The 16,743-nt window shown below is 46.1% G+C and overlaps 1 long non-coding RNA gene across 3 annotated transcripts in view; it reads left to right on the top strand.

The window, feature by feature from the left end:
- Positions 1 to 692: 692 nt before the first annotated feature.
- LOC132327365 (uncharacterized) overlaps positions 693 to 16,743 on the top strand; it is a 29,564-nt gene continuing 13,513 nt past the window's right edge. For 2 of the 3 annotated variants that reach the window (XR_009486522.1, XR_009486524.1), the window contains exons 1-3: positions 693 to 2,628; positions 6,364 to 6,463; positions 13,282 to 13,352. This is a non-coding gene — a long non-coding RNA (uncharacterized LOC132327365). Of the gene's footprint in view, positions 2,629 to 6,363; positions 6,464 to 8,514; positions 9,011 to 13,281; positions 13,353 to 16,743 lie in introns of all 3 variants that reach the window. The other variant, XR_009486523.1, reaches the window with a different exon arrangement.

The following is a 16,743-nucleotide window of genomic DNA, read 5'->3' as shown; positions in this document are numbered from 1 at the left end:
CGCCCGTCGCTAATGGCTGCAGAAAGGGGAGCTGTAAGGATGAGGAGGGTGAGGATAAGTCCCAGGAGTCTCCGCTTCACATCTTGTTGTGCAGGGAAGGAGGAGGGGTTGTTGTCCTGATGGAGGCAGCACCGATCGCGGGATGGGAAGGTGGGGGGCGGGTTTCAACACCCTTTCTGCCCCCCCTTTTTCTCTTCTTTCCCCTTCCTCTTTCTCTCGTTCGCAGTAGCAGGCTGCCCCCCCCTCCGGCGCAGGCAGAGGGGCCGATCCACAGCAGCGGCAGGAGGAGGAGGAGGAGGAGGAGGAAGAAGCCGGCCCCTCCCGCCCTCTCTGCCTACCTTCCCCCTTCCCGGGCGGCCGAGGATGGTGGCAGGGAGGGGGCTGCCTGTCTCAGCTCCCCCGGACCCACGGGCGATGCGGGGCGCGATGAGCGGGGGAGGAGACCCTCGGCCGCTGTTCGGGCGCGGGGGACTCCCCCTTCGCCTCTGCGAGGGTGGGGAAGGGAGCGAAGAGGTTGGAAGTCGGGGTGGGAGGGGAGGCCGCGCAGCGACCCCTCCGAGAAGAGGATCGAGAGGTAAAATTAAAATAATAAAACAGGAGAAAAATCACGGCGGGGAAGGCCGGGGGATTCGCCCCGGAATGGCCGGGCGGGGGAGGGGGTCCCCGGCGCTGCCCGGCGGGGGGGGGGGGGGCCGGGGCGGGACGGCGGCAGCGCGGGGGCCGAGCGCAGGCTCCCTACTGCCCCTGCCTGGCGCTCCGGGGGCGTGTGTGCGGAGCGGGCAAAGCGGGGGCGGAGGGCAGTGCGGGGAGAGAAAATTCCGGGAAAAGGAGAAGAGAGAAAAGGAAACAGAAAGAGAGGGAATAGCGAGGGGACGGGCAGGCTGGGGTTGGGGGGGGGGGGCGTCTAGGCTCCTCGCTTCTCTCCCCGTCCCCTGTCCGAGCCCCTGGGTCTCTGTGCGCTGCCCTCCCCCTGGCTCGCCCCGTCCGGCTCGGCCTCTCGCTCCCTTCTCCTCCCTCCGTCGCTCACACACAAACAAAATGGCGGCTGTTGTTCCTTCGCTCTCCCGAGCCCTCGGAGGGAAGCGGCGGTGGCGGCGGCGGCCGGAAATGAGCCAAGAGAACACGGGGGGGCGGGGCCGCCACCAGGGGCGTGGTCAGCCCTGCGGGCGGGGACACGGCGGGGCGGGGCCCGGCGGCGCTAGCGCACACAATGGAACGCGGGGCGCCGGCGGGGTGGGGGGAGCGGCACCGCCCCAGCCGCCGTCACGAGACCGCGTTTATCCAATCAGCGCTCGCATCTCTCCGGCCTCTTCCGCAAACTCCACTGGCCCCGCCCCTTAAAGGCGAAGGGTTTTTCCCTTAAAAAAAAAAGAAAAAAAAAAAAAGGCTCCTTCTTCCTGCCCCGCCCCACACGCCCTTATCTGTCGGCCCAAAAGTGCGCGGCGTAGGCCCAGGGGAGCTTGGTCAGACCCTGTAGCTTCCACGGTCTGCTACACAACCCGATGTCTGCTGCCCGGCCCGGTGGGCTGAGGCGCCGGCGGGAAGAGCGCGGTTCTTTCGCCGCCGCCCTCCCTCCCTCCTTCCTTCCCTACAGGCCGCCGGCTCCCGGCCGGTTCCCCGCTGCGCCGGCGGGCGGGGCGTTCCTGCCGGCGGTCCCGGGCCGTGCTGCGCCACAGACATGGCAGCCCGGGCCGGCAGTCCCCGGCCAGCGAGCAAAGGGGCCGCGCAACCGGGCCTGCACCCCGAGGCCCCCAAGGTGGGCGAGTGTATGTGCGAATCACACAATCGCAGAATAAATTAGATTAGAAAAGACCTCTGAGATCATCGAGTCCAACCTGTGACCGAACGCCACCATGTCAGTCAGACCATGGCACTGAGTGCCACGTCCAGTCTTTCGTTAAACACCCCCAGGGACGGAGACTCCTCTACCTACCCGGGCAGCTCCCAATCCCTAATTGCCCTTTCTGTGAATAAATTCCTCCTAATCTGGGGGCGCTCTCTACTGCCCATCCCCGGGGTGCCCAGAGCTGCCTCAGACTCCCGTCGGCGTTACAAAACAAACAAAAACCCCCAAATCCCACACTTTTACGCCAAAGGGTACATAAGCCCCTCGCTCTCTGCCAGAGCCCTGCGTGTGCCGGGGATGGCGCAGGGCACGGTATGAGGGATCGCAGAGTCCTGACAGCCCTCCCGCCCCTCCGAGGGGTGTCGCAGGCGCAGGTGACACTGGCGCGGTCCTTCGCCAGCCCTCTCAGCCCCCGAGCCGTCCCAGAGGTTACGGGCCTGCCACGAGTTCTTCTCAAATCTCTGAGGGCTCATCCATGAGGAATGCCCCATCCCGGCATTTCCCTTCGGTGCGTTTGGACTCCGCCGGGCCGCACACCATTACGAGATAGGAGTGGAAGGGAAATGCAGGCACGTGCGTGTTTTTGACGGAGAATCAGGGGGTGTTGATCCAAAACCGGACATTTGCGAGGAGGACTTCCCTTGCCGCTCACCCTCAGGGCTGGGCTCTCTGCAATCCACGTAAGAGCTGCAGCAGGTATTTGGGAAGAGCCTAGACTAAACACAGAATCCATACTGCAGCCTACAAGAGGAGCCTACAGACAGGAGGAGATTCACAGCCCTGTAAGTTATCCACTAGCTCCCTCACGTACTCCCACTCTTCATCTTCCCTTGTTTGGGTTTTATTTTAAACAAGATTGTTCTTGTCTCCCCCAGCACAAAAAGGGAAACACAAACCACTCCAAAAATGCCCAAAGATTGGATTAGCCCTCCTGAAAAGTCTTGAAGGCAGAGGCAGTACGGCAAGAGAGGTGGAGGGAGCCTTGCAAATGACAAATAAGCCTCAGGAAAATAATGCGTAGAGCAGAAAGTCTCAGAACTGAAGCTGTCAGGGCTAACAGCCTAAAACTTAACAGTGACACTTTAGAAACTTTGTTAGTGGTTCTCACAGGTTTTTTGCCTTTTATTGTTTCTAAATTTCCCAAAATATTCCAGTTATAAAGGTTTTTTATTACCCCAGGTTTTTTTCAGATTGACTCTTTCCCTTGCTTGTGAAGCAATTTTTTAACACAGCTGAGACTTCTTTTAACTTTTTGCTCTTGTTAGAATTAGAGGTTGACTGAAATAAGTCAATATGAGGTTGTCAGATTATTTGGAGACCCTTAGTCCACAGTTCAATAAGGAATTAGTGCCGGCTTTGTAAAGATGCTGAAGTGCACGTAAACACCTACATGCTTTTAGAAGTAAGGCCCTTATTAAACAACAAGTTTGGAGCAAAGAAAATGTTTCAAATAAGAGTTTTATGACGCTCATTCCTAGATCCTGCCATTCAGTTCACCTGAAGTGGTGCTGACAAACAAAATAGGGGTTTTTTGGTGTTTTGGTTTGCTTTGGATTTGTTTGGGGTTTTTTTGGTTTGGTTTGGTTTGTTGGGTTTTTTTTTTTTTTGGTGCAGTTTTGCCTCTCGTCTGGCTACCTGTCTGTCTGTTCTTGAAAAGGGTCCAGAGATGCATACCTGAACTGTGGGAAACTTAAACTCTTAGATAAATGCAAGCAAACCAACATATGTCTTCTGAATGTTAGTTATAAGTGATCAACTGATACTTTAGTAAAGCCATAGTTCTGCCTTGCAAGCTTCCTACCCAGTAGAACATCTTAGTTCTTTAGACATTAGAAGGTCATATTCAGCTGGCTTTCCATATTAGAGATTTAAATGCAAGCTGAAGTATATTTCAAATAAATAGAAAAGAATGTTATTTGCAGTATTTTTCTAAAAAAACCCCATCAAAAATAAAAGAAGGAGGAAGAAAAGGAAAAGCCAGGAAAATAGGGTTATGATAAATCAAACATATATATATAAACAATGACAAAAACTCTTCAATGTCTGTTAAGTTTTCTGAAATCACTGCAGTTTTCTTAAATGAACCTTAGTACACACACACAACCCATGACAGATAACATTACTGGAAAGCAATAACAGAACATAAAGCATACTAAGAAGCAAATGCATAAACCTATACAAATAAAACCAGAAGGATATTATAATATTAAAAGTAAAACACACCTATTCATCCAAAACCTTCTCTTTGCTTCAGTTTCCCCATTCCTACAGCAAGGATAGTAATATTTATCCCTTGAAAATAATACCTAGAAGAATTGATTAGCTCATTATTGTCAGTAATTACAGTAATTGTTATGTACTTTAAGATAACTGGATGAAAGTACCATAAGTCCAGTTAAAATGAGAATCTGCTCAGGAAAGCAATAAGAGAGGAATGCAGAGCCTTGAAGTTTTATCATGGGATCTTGTTTGGCCTTAGCTGATAGTTACTGAAATTTGTTAGCATGCCCAGCTGCTTTGAGGGCTACAAAGAACGAGATAAGATCCCTTTGTACTGTGAAGGTCAATGTGATGCCCAGAGCTCAGCATTCTAGCTTCAGTGAGATGAGCAGTAATCATCTCCTTCAGCCCAGAGGGAGCTGGGACTGTGGCCTTCCTCTTCCAGCTGCTGGATGGAGATGCAGTATAAGATGTCAAAGTCACCCAGCCAGCCTCCCCCGCTACCTAATGCTGCTCAGGAAATCATTTATACCAAACAAAACTTCCCTGCTCCCCCTCAGCAGGATCAGCAGGATTTGACCCACAGCCCTGTGGCGCTTCGAGTGTCTCTGAAAGATGTGGACTCTTGGAATGGAAAGCAGGAGCCAGGCACAGGGCACTCCCATTCTCTCAGTCCTGTTTCTGCGTGCAGTTTCCAGCTCTATTATCTCTTTTCCCTGAGCTTTCCAGGGCTGCTGTTCATGTCTGGCAGGTAACTTCTGTTCCCTAGCTACCTCCTGTCACCACCGCTCTGCTCACACAGCAGCTGTGGGGCGGGGAGGAGGAATGACCCCCTTCTTTGTACCAGCGAGGAGATCTGTGCATGGAGGGTCCTTCCTGGCACAGGTCAGAGGGATGAGGAAATGATTTAAGGCTGCAATTTTTGCAGTTAATGCCAGGGTGCAGCTATATTTCTGGAAAGCAAGAGCCAGCTGTGCCAGAGCAGAGAACATTGCTCAGCGCGGCGTCAACATTAAAACCCAGCAGCGTTTTGATATGAGACAAATTTTATTAAAACCATAAGAAGCAACCATCCAATAGTTGGTTCTTTCTTGCTTTTAGTGTATACATAAAAGAAAGGGCTGGCGTTCTGACAGCAAGCAAAATGCTTTCAGTCCTCAGTCTCAGAAACACAGGCTTCCTCGGTCACACAGTTTTCAATAGCTGCAAACACAGAATTATGTTGCTAAATGTTAAGGGCTCAGCTGTTTACCAGAAGAATGTTTCCTCCCTGGAACACATGGTTTTGCTTAAAAGAAGTTCTCCCAAAAACCCCACTTTATTTAATTAGCAAATGCAACATTATAGTTCTAACATGCCATGCTGTCTTCCCTTACAAGAGCAAAATAGGAAAAGAAGACAAAAATTGACCTCTCAGTTTAAGAGAGGGGCAGAAGTACATTCTGCCTAGGAAATATTGCAGCTTTGAGGTCTGGTGATCTAGAGCCAAATCTCGTGCTTGAAATGTGTGGTATTTTGTGTGTTGTTTCCATGTCCTGGATCATGCTGAAAGCACAAATGTGGATCAGAGTGAGAGGCTTGCATGCTCTCCCAGCTTTTACCGAGGGCTGGTTAAATCTCTGCCTCTCACTTCCCAGGCTCAGCTCTCCCCTCTCTGTAACAGGGAGGTGATCCTACCCCTCTTTACAGAAAGCACATTCAAATCATTAAATAAAAATGTAGTACTCTTGTTGCTTCTAAATGAAATTACACTGAAATTAATTGCATTTACATCAGCAGTTGATTTATCCCAGAGTATTACTGGGATGCAAGCAAGAGCTTCTAGAATGAAAGTATTATATTTTTAATTAAGAGCCCTTGAACTTGCCACATGCTTTGAGCTTGTGGAGAGTGAAATGATGGCAAATTTCTGAACAACTCAGTCAGCTCAGCAAAGCATTTACGATTATCTGCTAAAAATGATCGTTGTGAGACAGAGCTTAAGCTAACATGGGAAATCTGTGCTGAAAGAATTACAGATATTGTAGCAACCCAAAGGAAACATACTGTTCACATTCCTCTTATTTCTTTTGACTCTTGTATCCAATGGAAAAGTTCTTGATAAGCTTTATTGCACTGCAGAGGGCATAAACAATGCACTTTGAAATCTGCTGAGTTTAAACCCAAAAGTTATCTTTTCATTTGTTTCCTGAATTGTCCCACAGACACAAATCCACACCACACATGTGTTTATAAAGAACAGAATGCATTTATTACTGCCATACAATACCTTCCTTTCTTGTTTTTTTTTTCCTCAGTATTTCTTAATTTTTTTTTACTTGCTACAACATTTTTCTATATGCTGAACTGCAGCGTGGTGTTTGATGTCTGCAATCAAAATGCAACAAGAGGGAGAAGGTAACTTTTTTTCCTGCTGTAATAGTTTTTATGTTTCAAGATTTAAAGTGATTTCTTCAATGGTGTCAAGCAGAAATTTACTCTGTGACAGGGAAATGTACTGAATCAAGAGGTTTTTAGTATAGAGGGTATTGGCCTTCTGACAGAGCTAATGGGACCCTGTTGTTCACAGGATAATACACTTACTCGACACAAACTGAGCTGGTTTTGCAGCTGCCATGGAAGAAAAAAATTCCACAGGAAATATGGGTCTGGTTGGGTTTTTTTTTTTCTTTTCTTATTTTTCTGCTCTTCTCTAAAAAGATCTTGTACATTCTTGGCTTTTTGGCATGAATTCTTTCCTTCTACATGCAAGTAGAAGTCAATTATTAACCACAAACATCAGAATACAATTGATTCTAATGCCACCAGTGTGTGTAAAACAATAGGGTTAATCCTCAGTTCCCTGCTTTCCTAATTTATGCAGACTTATCACTTCATTTCCCAAAAGTTTCTTTGTGAACCCTCACATTTCATTACCTATGAGGTTTTTTTTAATTTTGGTCTCTTGTAGCAAGGGATGCTGACATCAGGTGACACCAGACATTCAGTTCTCATTCCCTGCCTGTCCCTCATGTGAGGCCTGGAAGCCTTGGACAAGGGAGCATCACCTCTGATGGTGCACTGCTGTTAAAAGGCACCAAGAGAGCAGCCAGAATCCAGAAGCTGTGGCAGCACCACAGCAGCACACTTTTTCTCCTTGTTCTCCTACCTTGCCTCCAGCCCTGGACAGATCATTTTAGCAGAGCAGAGGTTTATGGGCTGATTGGTGATACTTCTTTTGCCATCTCAGATGCCCGCCTGATTGCAGAACAGACATGGGAGAAAGGTGCCACAGGATGCTCCAGATTCAGTGCATTCAGGATGCTCCCAATTCAGTCGAGGCGGTCACAAACCACTCCAGTCGGGTGTCAGGGAAAGGCCAGTCACCCAGTCCAGCACAGGAACCATAATAAAAGTGCAACCATCTGGGGGTAAAACTAAAACCTTCTGAAATGGCTGGACTGGTCATCATTTCATACATCAACACGTCCCAATGCGAAAGGAAGGTCGAGGTAGTCATGATACCCTGTTAGCAAGGACTTGTTTATCATTCTTTAGAAGTGAAGAAAAACATTTAAATAGCCTTTAGGGGAAGGTAGAGAGCTTTTCTAGTGGTCAGAAAAGTAACAATTTCAAGGTTGATCTTACTCCTCTGTCCTCAGTGTTTCTGCGACTGCAATTTTGTTGCTAATTAAGAATCAGCTTCAAGAAAGCAGAACACAGAGCTGAAGATTCACGATCGGCATCACAAAAGGACAGAAATATTGATTCTTTCACTATGTGATGAATAAGTATTTTGTGCAGATGTTTGGTCCCCATGTGAAGGGGCTTGGCCATGGGCATTCTGCATGGTGCTGCTAGGCCAAGCACCAAGCCCAGGAGAAGCTTCTCTGGGTGACCAGGATGCTGAGTTCCCCTGGACAGAGAAAATTCTTTTGTCTCAGTAGGAGAAAAAAAGCTTTGTAATATCAACCACACAAAAAATCCCATTTGCTGCTGCTGCCGCCCTGCACGGTGAGCACAGGCTCCATGTTTGGGAATGGACAGAGGGGACTTTGCCTGGCCATGCTGGATGTGCTCCTAGCATGCCTGCTGCCTGCCCCTCAGGACATCCTGGGGGTGATGTCCCAAACAGCTGCTCCGGCAAAAAGGGCAGTGCTGCTGGACAAGAGGAGATGCAAAATTTACAACACCAAAGTGAGAAGCATAGTGGAAAGTCTGGCAGCTGGATGTGTCAGTTGTCTTGGCAGCTATACAGGGCTTTTTCTTGTTTACTCTGCTAGATGTAGGCATCTGAGGTCCTGCTGAAAAGGAGCAGGGGTGTTCAAAGTCTCTTGTGATTTTGCTATTTGCTGGTTTATATGTCTTCCTATCTGTGCCACTTACAGATTCATATGGATAAATGTATATGTATATTTATATACCTCAGAGGTATCAAAATAAAATGTGTTTTGTTTTGCATATTCAAGCCATCCCAGCATAGTTAGCTCCTGCAAGAAAATTCTTTAAAAATTATTTTCACCATGGTGAGCATCTTCCACAGAGGAGTGCATCAGCTTCCAGAAGGTGAGACATGTGGAAGATTCCCTGTTGCCATGCAAAGGAACCGAGCCAAGGACTAACAACAGTGGTCTGACTCTACAATATGAAGGGGGAGCACGTCTGTGCTTGCACAGAAGTATCCCACATCAGTGCAAAATAGGCCTGTGGATTCCTCCATCCCTCCTGGGTATTTCAATTAAAAGCAGAGAAGGAAGTCCAAGAAAATGCCTAAAATGGCTTGAGTCCTTCCTCACGATCTGGAAATGGAAGTCTGCGGTGACTAACTCCAGCCCAGCCACCAAACCCCTCCCTCCCCGACTCTGCATTGCTCTGTTCATTCCCAGCTTCTCTCCTGCGTTTGCAAACAGTCGGCAGTGGAAACAGTGAAGCAGCCTGGCTTCGAACGCCAGCACCACACCAGTGGTATGTGACTGCAGCAGGGACCGTCCCCAGCCCATGCCCGTGCCTAACCTAGGAAGAAGCGGTTAAAATCTGATGGGGGCAAGGCTTGGTTATAAGCAGAGGAATGACTTTAAAAGAGGCTGCTGCCACGCCTGCAAACAAAGCCCGATTAAATCCTTCCATGGGCTTAAACTGGCTTCAAAACAGGCATCTAGCAGTTTCTCCAGTTTAAATAAAAATTAAAATGCTTGTTTATAATGTCTAAGCCAGTTCAGATGATGTTTCCTGACTTTCTCACAAAGCTAACAACAATATTCGTAAGGAACAAAATTAGCTAACTGAATGGTAAGGAAAGCTGCATCCCTTACCCACTCAGAGTTGGTAATATGAGCTTTTCAAGCTTTTTTTTTTCCTTTCCTTTCTTTTTTTTTTTTTCTTTTTTTTTTTCTTTCTTCTTTTTCTGCTCATTCTGTTGTGGTTATGCATTTGACCTGAATTTGAAAGCATCAATCCTGAAAAGAGTTGCCTGGACACTGGGAGCAGTGGGAACTCATGCTATGACGGTGGCTTACTCCATGGGCACCAGCCCAGTTCCTTCTCTGTTCACTCACTCTGTGACAAGCATGAAGTCTCAGCTCTTCTGCTCAAATTTTAACCATCTAGGTGCAAATACCGAGTGATTTTGTGTGATTTCAGCTGTTCATTTCCTTCTACCACCCATCCATCTCACATAAAAGTCCACTGAGACTTGGTTTTTGTGTTTTACCTATCCCACAGGAGTGTGTGATCTCTTCTGGTATCCAAGAACTGTGACAATGCAAAACGTAAAGAACAGTATGGGTTTCTTGTTGCCCCAGTTCTGTATTGTTCAAAATCTTACTTTCTCTTTCAGTTTAATTCAGTCACAGCTTTTTCCCTAAGGACTTTAAGAGTCAGAGCTTTCTGTGCTCATGAGTGAAGGCTAAGGGAGGATAAATCATCCACTGTGGGCCCCAGGATGCTCCTCTTTGGTTGTGAACCATGGAGAAAGACATCTATGAAATGTTTGACTGCTTCTGAGACAAAGCCCTCCTTGCCCTTCATTCAGCAATGCAGCAAGATCTTTGGGAGACCAAACGTGCCTGGAGATGAGTTTATTCTCAGGATGTATGAGGTGCAAGCTGGAGAGATGCAGAGCTGAGCTGCTCTCATATGCCCTACCCAAGTTTACTCCTGCCCTCAGGTTTGTGACCTCGGTGACTATTTAAAAGTGTAAACCTACCTTGTATATTCCCTGCAGAGGTGATTAAAAAGGATGATCACATGATGGAACACCTGAGCAAGGATATCACTAGATTAATTCATTATTTCTACTAAGCTAATTAAGTATTAAGGCAGATCAATTAAGTGATCACACCGGGATCACGATTAAGATCAAATCAATAAATCAGTAGATTCAAATAGCTGACCAACAGGTTGTATATCTATCAGAGTGACTTGTGAGGTTGCCACTGAAGGAATTACTTAGATTTTAATCTTGTCTAGGAAGATTTCAAGGAGGAGGCAGAGTCTTTTCAGGCTAAAACCTCAGAGCTTTCCAGCAGTGAAGAACATAGGCCTTTGAAAGATATAAGGATATTGAAGGAGATATCTCTCCTGCTTTGAAGGGGAATATCCAGTCTTCTTTGGATTTTTTGACAAGCTGTATGACCCAGGTCGTATGGTAATCTTGTTTTCACTGTGTTTGGGGATGTAACATGACAGGCATCACCACGGTAACTTCTCTTTAACATGTCTTTCTTAAATTAATTTTACTTTAAAATGTATTAACATTTATTGTCTATATATACCCTGTTTCACAAGTGGCCCAGTTTTTCTCCACTGCCAAAGCAGAAGGGGTGGTTAGGTAAGCCTGGCTACTTCTGAATAATCTTGTTTTCAGCTCCAAAACCTGCCATCGTAACTCATTTACTACTTTGTTTTAGTATTCCTCCAAGGGCATTTTTCACACAAGCACACCTGGTCACCCATTCATACCAACAGAAAACCAAGAAGAGATGGAATTGATTAATTAAAACAAAGGTAAAAACAAACAGTGTAATTTCATCATTCCTTAGAGGGTTTCATTCATATCCATATTTCTTCATTACACCAAGCACAGCACTGAAGGCTTCCTCTGGGCACACAGCCTGGAGTGAGTCTGACGTGGCCCCAGAGCAGGCTGCAGCATGCCCAGCCCCGTGAGAGCCTTCCCTCAAGTCTAGCTCATCTTCCTCTGTGTACATTATCCAGACCAAGGCCGCATGTTCATGTTTTTATTTTGGGTAGTGGATGATACAAAAGAACCGTGTTTCCTCTTATCATTGGTACAGGTATAACTTCTACTTAAATCAGCCTTGGGTTCACACTGCGGGGCTGTCCGGCCAGTTGTGAACCCTGGTGCTTTGGATGGTATCTGTCAACCAGGTCCCTCATGAGCTGTGTCAGAAAGTCCCACCAGCAAGTGACCTTTAATTTTGCCTGATTGGTTTTGATCATATATCTGTACTACAAAATGCAGATGTGCAGGAGGAAGCCTTGCCTGTAAGGTGGAAGTTTGTCTTGCAGCAGGGGTAAAGGGAGTATCACATGCTGTTGGTGGAAGTATCCCAGCTTTCAGAGGAATACTTGGTGTCCTGCTTAGCACACTTTCTCCTTGGTACAGTTTCCTTGTGCTAGTTCTTCCTACAGTTAAAATATTGTGAATTTCTTAATGGAAAAGACTTGGGATGCTCACTTGGGGAAATGTTTTCCCTTACTGTCCTGTCTTCTATCTAAACCTACAAAACACTGTTATATTAATTACTCTTTGACCATTGAAGTTTTCTCAGTATTGACTCTACTTTGGGTATATCCTCATTCCACAATGTCCAGTCCAAGCAAGGGTCAAAATGTATTTGAGTTCCCAGTTCATGGAGGCTCCAGGCTTGCTGGTAATGTGGTGGAAGGCTTTTCACATTTCTTTGTCACCAATGTGAGTTATAGCATGCCTGAGGCAATATGTGAGCCTTAAAAATAAAAAATTAAAATGCAAAATAAAAGATGCTCTGGTTCTCCTTTTTCAGAGACAGCACAAATCAGAGGGTGAGCTGTGCACAGTGCTCTGGTAGAAAGTAATTTCCTGATTTAGGGTGATATGTAGCTAAGGATTTTGACTGATCTCATCTATATGTATATTCAGTCTTTCCAAGATGCTATTAGTAAGCATAGCTGAAATGTTAATATCTTATTTTGTTTTATAAAGCCTCTTTCATATTATTTTTAGGGAGAGTTATCTTTGTTATTTGCAACATGACACAGCTTTGGGTCATCTGCAGGTTTAATCAACCTGATTTTTCAGGCAAATAATTTACATGAAAACCATGTACAGGCCTGTGACCAGGACAGATCCTGGCTCACTCTCACTTCTTGGTCCACCATTTCATTTGGAAAATAAATTACCTTTAAAGTCCAGATCAGCACAGGGCTTTGCCACTAGCCCTCCACTAATTTTATAAAGTGTGTTTTTCTGCCTGGTTTAGCAGGACATTGCATGGGACTGGGCCACAGCCTGTCTGGAGCTGAGCTGCTGCACCTCTGGAGCTTCTGCTGTTAGTCTGCTTTGGGAGGAAAGCTGGTTGCTGTTGTATGGCTTGGTCTTGACTAATCCAAGTTGGCTTCTCATCTCTTTGTCATCTCCTGGATGTCTACAAATAAATTCATTATTTATTTTGAAGAGTTACAGCTAGGCTGACTGGTCTATGATTCCCTTGGTTTCTCTTGTCTTCCCTTTTCTCTTCATAGGAACTCCTTTGGCCTTTTTGAACTTGGGGGGAGTCCTGGTATATCTATCACTAACTCCCCAAATTAACCACTACTGTCAGTGCTGGGTGAAATTGCTCCTGCATAATGATATTGAAAACATTTACCTCATCTGTGTGCTCCCTAATCACTGTTTTCTTTCAGGATTGCATCTCATTCCCTTTCTTGGCTGCCTATTTGGCAGCAGTTTATTCACTGTAGGCTGATAATAAAAAAAAGTATTAAGGACTTCGACTTTATTGAAAGTATTTATCAATAGCTTTTGCTGCTTATTGGGTAGCAGAGCAACCCTTTCCCTTACTCATCTTGTTTTTACACTATGGGATTAAGTCTTCTGTGAACGGTGCCCCATGCTGGAGTCAGAAGTGTTCAGTGCTCTTTTTTTCATCAGTGCATGACAGTGAAGATTTTTTAGAGCCAAGTTGGTTGATTTCTGGCCTCTGTTGGTTTTTAATGTACTTATTTTTTTGAAGTTCTTCAGGTCTCAAATAGAAATTTGGGCTGCTGAAGACACTGAGACCATCTCCCATCCCCACTGCTTGAGGTAAGCCCAGACAACTCAATCTCTGTCTTAAGGCCATGTTTCTGAAGGTCTCTTCCCAAGATCCCAAACTCTCCACATCTGCTCAGTGATTCTTTTGGCAAGGGGGCCAGCAGGAAGGACTCTGTCTGCATAGTCTCCCACCTGGCTCCCTAAAGGGATATCCTCCCTTTAAAGGACAGCTCCCAGCCTTGCTTTTGGGATGCTCCTGCTTCTGATGTGGTGGAGGTTGGTGATGCTCCTGAAGGCTGAGGCTCCCCTGTGTCCTTTTGGAAGCCCCGTCGCTATGGCGACTGTGTGCAGCTTTATGATCTGTTTGTTGTCCACCTCTCTCAATCAGAAATGCTTCTGGAGCTTTTATATTTTCAGTGATTTTCATTCAAATTCACTAGTGGGTGGTTTTGAATTCAAGAGAAAAATGATACACTGTGAGGAAAAACTTCCAGAAATCTATGTGGTTCACTGTTGCACTCTTTTATTTATTTAATGATTAAGAGAGACTTTTTATTAATATTGTATCATTGTCATACTGTTCTGAGGACATCAGAGAGAAAGAGAAAATTTTTTACTTCGCCCCCTGCTTTGGATGCAAAACTCACCAAATTGCTCCCTGTGATCCAGCTGTGGTGGCTGTGGCACTGAGAGGAGCAGCAGAGCTGCCCATGTGCTTCCCTGCCCCGATTCTCAGGGGACTGGCAGGAGCCAAGCAGGATGGACCAGGACCCTTAGGGCCTAAAGGCAGTTTTGCCCTGGAGCAGACCTGTGGGTAGCCCAGGCAGATCTCCTCCTTGGTGCTCCCAACTCAAACAGGGGATGAATGAAATAGAGGAGCAATGATGGTGAAGCCTCAGAGTGTGCACACGGTAAATGCACCCACCTTTGGTCACCTGTTTATTTATCACCAAGGGACATTTCAAACCCTAGTGGTCACTCCTCCCAGTTTATAAGCTAAAGCTTTTACCTACCAGGTCATAACACTTCTGATTTGATGATTATTTTAATGAAGGATCACAACTTGTATTTGTATCCTTCTTGGCCCATTTCCTCTCCAGAGCTTCTGCCTCTGTTTGTCAGAGTTTTTATTCCTTGCCTCCTGTAAAGTCTTCCACCTGCTCTGATCCCTCTGTCACAGCAGTTCTAGGAGGTGAAGATCTGTTCAGCTTTGACAAATGTTAGCACTTCTGCATTTGATAGTAATATTTTGGGGAGTTATTTTCCTTTAAAGGAATTTAAATACCTCTCCTTACTTTTGCTGCGTTTTAAAATTTCGCATCTTGTGCTGACATGGGAAGAGCTCTTTGTTGGGAGCTCTGAAGGTTTGAGATTATCAATGAGGAAATCTTATTTCTCAAAATGTAGTTTAAAAAGAGCTGCCATGTTACTAATAATGAAAATGTATAGACATGAAGCCAAGAGATTATTGGGGAAAAAAACTGAATTCTTTCAAATACAGAAAATAAAGTCTATGGTTTTAGTTATGTTTTCATGTAATTTGGTTGCTAGTGTTCATTCATTCTGGATAGTCAAATAAACTACTTACTTTTTAGAAACCCTAACATTTTTACTTATAGAGCATGACAGGGTGCTCTTAGATTTGGTGCTCTAAAAAATAGCAGCATTCCTTAAGAAATGTGCTTAAATGGCACAGGGTATATCAACAACAGGTTTTCCTAAACCTTTCAGTTTTATGTACAGAACAACACCACTGTGAACCTGTTTGGTTGAGTGCCTTTGGAAAGGACTTTTCTTTTTCATCTAGCCCTTGGTGTGGCAATGAGAAGAGGTCTGAGGCAAGGAATGGAGGGCCAGGTTTGCAGCCAGGATCTCATGGCAGAGCTCAGTACCTTGGCTTGGTATCAGTCTTATCTTTTGCTATAAAGAAAAGGTGGCTGAAAAAACCCTATTTTACTGTATTTTAATATAAGGGAATTGAAAGAACAGCAACTGAATTCAGGAAAAATCAATCAAATATCACATCATTGATGGGTTTTAATTTCTTTTTCTAAACAACATGTCTCCAACTATAACCATCTTCTGATCACCCAACTTTGCTGATGGACCCAGTTTGAAACAGTTTCCTGCTCAATCACAAACCACCATTTAGCTGGACTGAGTCACAAACTTACTCTGCTGCAGCCCCTCAAATGTCTGTTTTCTGGAGCTACAAGTAGGTCTCAGAGTGGTGTAAGCAGGATATCCAGAAGTGGATGATGATGCCTCTGGGTGGGACAGGCTCTGCATCTGATACTAATCCCAGTTTTCATGGCACATTGGGACAAGAAAGAGCCCTGGGGATTCAGAAGGTGCTGTGCAAAGAAGAGGAGGACACATCTCCCAACCACACTGTTTGGCAGCACCTATGCTAAGCAGGGAAGTTGTCTTCAGAATACTGCCAGTGGGAGACCTGCTGATGAGCATGTTCAGCCCCTTACTACCCCAAGAGGTGTGTTGTTTGAGGGTTATTTATGCAATCAGAACAAAGCAAGGATGAGCTGGGATTTTGAGTTCCTCAGGAGCACTCCATGGACATCTTAAACCCCAGGACTGGACAGCAGCCATCAATGTGGGCAGCATATGAGCAGATTGCAGAACTCACTGGGATTATCAGCTCCCTCTCAAGCTCACCCCTACCCTGTGATTGTGGTTTCTGTGCTTCTCTGAGTGAGGCTGACCCTACAGCCCCTTTTACTTCAGCTCAGATTTATTGCTTTAGGGTTGCTGAATCCCTCTGCCTCTCCAGAGAATGGGGTATATCCAACAGCAGCAGGTTCTGCTCTCAGGAAATTGCGCAGGCCCAAGGAAACCTGGAGGTGGTGGAGAGACCCTTAAACTTTCCAGCTAGAGGTTCTCCCTCCTGTTTTGCTGGTGCTGTCTAGTAAGTCCATGGCAATGTCCCACCATGCCAGACAGGGTCCAGCCATCGTGCTGGAACTGAAAGGAGAGAAGAATGCTGAGTGAGAAGAGTGCCTGTGTGGCTGCTGCTGCTGCTGCTGCTGGAGGATAAAACATTGTGAGGGGATGGGAAGGGCTGTGGGGAACGTGGTGGGAGGGCTCTGGAGGCAGCACCTGCCTGAGGTTGCAGCAGCTCCAGGGTGATTCATCCTGGACTGGGAGTAATCGGCTGCTGAAACGCTGAGCCCTGAAACTGTTTCATCATATTTAGCATTTCCCGCTATATAACCCACAACTTTGCAAACGGCTCTCTGCTTGGTGTTCAGCTGCAGCAAAGCCCTCAGTCACCTCCCAGCACATGGTCCCACGTGGTCCCAGCAGCCGTGTGTCAGTCCTGGGGAAGGCAGCGGGCAAATCAAATCTTGCAAGAACAGGCAAATTACTTTCACTTTCTCAAGGGAAAAACCCCAAACAAACAAACAAACAAACAAAAAAAGAAGAT

The sequence above is a fragment of the Haemorhous mexicanus genome, chromosome 5, assembly GCF_027477595.1.
Source record: "Haemorhous mexicanus isolate bHaeMex1 chromosome 5, bHaeMex1.pri, whole genome shotgun sequence".
NCBI classification, from domain to species: Eukaryota; Metazoa; Chordata; class Aves; order Passeriformes; family Fringillidae; genus Haemorhous; species Haemorhous mexicanus.
Note: the sequence above shows the minus strand (reverse complement) of the source record. Positions and strands in the feature narration are given on the sequence as shown.